The sequence below is a fragment of the Capsicum annuum genome, chromosome 12 (genome assembly GCF_002878395.1).
Source record: "Capsicum annuum cultivar UCD-10X-F1 chromosome 12, UCD10Xv1.1, whole genome shotgun sequence".
Classification (NCBI taxonomy): domain Eukaryota; kingdom Viridiplantae; phylum Streptophyta; class Magnoliopsida; order Solanales; family Solanaceae; genus Capsicum; species Capsicum annuum.
In genome coordinates, this window is record NC_061122.1 from 229,549,608 (window position 1) to 229,553,107 (window position 3,500).

Genomic DNA, 3,500 nt, shown 5'->3' on the forward strand with positions numbered 1-3,500 from the left:
GGAGAGGCCATTTCGGTGGTTAAACGGGCAAAACAGAGCAAACGAGACATTTTTGGGTCGAATCGGTATGTTATATCCTACGGTTCTGAGGGTGGGCCACGGTTTCAAGCGTGTTATGCATCAAAAATTGACCCAGGCATGCTAGTGAGGATGTGAGCATCCCAGTGTAATCTGTTTGGGTAGGCGGGGTCATTTAGGTGGTCAAAAGTGCAAAGTGGCATGAATGGGGCATTTTTGAGCCAAATCAGTGTGCTATAGCCTACGGTTCCTGGGGTGGGATCGGGGTCTGAGTGTGATGTGGGATGAAAACTAATCTATGCATACCAGGGAGGTTGGGGAGTATGCCAGTATGGTATGTTTAGGTGGGCAGCACAATTTGGATGGTCAAATGGCCAAAACGATGCGAATAAGACATTTTTGGGGTAAATCGGTGTGCTATACCCACGATTCTTGGGGTGGGCCCGCGATTCGAGCATGTTATGGGCTAAAAATTGATTTGGGTATGACAGGGAGGTTGGGAATCATCCCAGTGTGGTTCGTTTGGGTAGACGGGGCCATTTGGGCGGTCAAACGGTCAAAACGGCGTGAGTGGGGCATTTTTGAGTTAAATCAGTATGTTGTAGCCCACAGGTCCTGGGGTGGGCCCAAGGTCCGGGCATTCTATAGGCCAAAATTGACCTGGGCATGCCAGAGAGGTTGGATAGCATCTCAATATGGTCCGTTTGGGTGGGCAGGGCCATTTGGGTGGTCAAATGGGCAAATGGATCATTTTTAGGCCAAATTGATGTGCTATAGCCCACGGTTCTTAAGGTGTGCCTGGGGTTCGACCATGTTGTAGGCCAAAAATTGACCTGGACGTGCCATTATGGTTGGGGAGCGTCCCAGTATAGTTTTTTTGAGTAGGTAAGGCCATTTGGGTGTTCACACCGATGAAATGATGCGAACGGGGCATTTTTAGTGCGAATTGGTGTGTTATAGCCTATGGTTCCTAGAGTGGGCCTAGGCGTGCTTTTGACCAAAACTCGACCTACGCATTCCAGGGAGGTTAGGTAGCAGCCCTATGTGGTCCGTTTGGGTGGTCGAGATATTTAAGTGGTCAAATGGGTGGAACGGCACAAATGGGGCATTTTCAGGCCAAATCGGTGTGCTATATCCCACGGTTCCTGAAATTGGCCAAGGGTCCGGACGTACTGTGGGATGAAAATCTACCTGGGCATGCCAGAGATATTGGGGAGCATCCCAGTATGGTCCGTTTTGGTGGGTAGGGCCATTTGGGTGGTCAAATAGGCAAAAGAGCGCAAAAGAGGAATTTTTGAGCCAAATAGGTGTGCTATAACCTACGGTTCCAATGGTGGACCTGGGGTCCGGGCTTGTTGTGGCCTAAAAATTGAACTAGGTATGTAGGGGTGGTTGGGTAGCATCCTAGTATTGTCCATTTGGGTGGGTGGTACCAATTGGGTGGTCAAACGGGTGAAACAATGTGAATGAGGCATTTTCGGTCCAATTTGATTTGCTATAAACAATGATTCCTAGGGTAGGCCCGGGGTCCAGGGGTGTTGTGGGCCAAAAATTGGCCTAGGCATGCCAAAGAGTTTGGGAGAGTTCTAATGTAGTCCGTATGTGTGGACGAGGTAATTTGGGTGGTCAAACAGGAGAAACGGCACGAACGGGGCATTTTTGGGCTGAATCGATGTGCTATAGCCAACGGTTCCTGGGTGGGCTTAGGTTCCGAGTGTGTTGTAGGCTAAAAATTGAATTAGACGTGCCAGGGAGGTTGGGGAGTATCCCAGTAAGGTCCGTTTGGGTGGACAAGGTCATTTGTGCAGTCAAACTAGCAAAATAGCACAAACGGGGCATTTTCGATCCAAATTGGTATGCTATAGTCCACGTTTCCTGGGGTGGGTCCGGGCATTCTATGGGCTAAAAAGTGACCTTGATGTTCCATAGAGGTTGGGAAGCATCCCAGTGTGGTCCGTTTGTGTGTATGGATCCATTAGGGTGGTCAAACGGGCAAAACGGCGCGAATAGGGCATTTTGTGGCTAAATTAGTGTGCTATAGCCCACGGTTCCTAGGGTGGGCCCGAGGTTCGGGAGTGTTGTGGGCCAAAAATCAACCTGAGTGTGCTCGGGTGGTTGGGGAGCATCCCAGTATGGTTCGTTTAGGTGGGAGGGCCATTTGGTTGGTCAAACAGGCGAAACAACGTGAACGAGGCATTTTCGAGCCATATCGATATGTTATAGCCCACAGTTCTAGGGCTGGGCTCGGGGTTTGGGCATGTTGACTGCTAAAAATTAACCCGAGCATGCTAGAAAAGATGGGGATCATCCCAGTGTAGTCCGTTTAGGTAGGCGGGTCCGTTTGGGTTGTCAAACGGTGCGAACGGGGCATTTTTAGGCCAAATCGGTGTGCTATTGCCCATGGTTCCTGGGATGGGCTTGGGTGTCCTGTGGGCCAAAAATCAACTTGGGCACGCTAGGGAGGCTGGGTAGGTCCTAGTATGGTCCGTTTGGGTGGTAGAGGCCACTTGGGTGGTCAGACAGGCAAAATGGTGCGAATGAGACATTATCGAGCTAAATTGGTGTGCTACAACCCACGGTTCCTGGAGAGGGCCCAAGGACTGGGCGAGCTATGGGACAAAAATCAACCTAGGTATTCCCGGGAGGTTGTGGAACATCCCAGTGGTGGTTCGTTTGGGTGGGAGTAACCATTTGAGTAGTCAAACGGGCAAAACAGCATGAACGGGGTGTTTTTGGGCCAAATTGGTGTGCTATATCCCATGGTTCCTGGGGTGGGCTCGGGGTCCGGGCATGCTGTGTGCCAAAAATTTACCCAGGCCTGCTAGGTATATTAGAGAGCATCCCAGTGTGGTTCATTTGGGTGGGCTGGGCCATTTTGGAGATCGAACGGGCAAAATGGCGCAAATAGGGCATTTTCAGGCCAAATTACAACTCTCGTTAGAAAGTGCAAGCGGTCGCTGTCAAATATAGAACCCAACTGGGTTGGGTGTTGAATTCCACAGGGAATACTATGATCACTAAGTATTGCGATTATTATTAGACTGTTGATCGAAGGTTCCAAGGTAAGGGGGGTTTCAGTTTAGGTGCACAATAATATTATCAGTGTAACGATGAGATGATATGTGTAATAATATTTGATCACAGAGAAGGACAAATTAGGGTTATGTCCACCTTGTAGCTTCTACTTCTCTATTAACTATGAGTAATAAGGATTTTATACATGCATGCACTTATAGAGATATGTATTCTAATTCTAAATCCAAGTGTTTCTTAACCATCAAGGATTTATTCACCTTAGTTCTCTCGAATCCAAAGTGTACAACCAATTGTACGAACTCTCCAAGAAGTTAATCCTGCTAAGGCATTAACGTGTAAAATAGAGGTTGGAAACCCTATTTTCTTGTCACACTCTCTTTTCCAAACAATAACTTTTCTATCGAACAAGTTATTGCTATAATGGCGCATTCCCTATGTTTGCAACC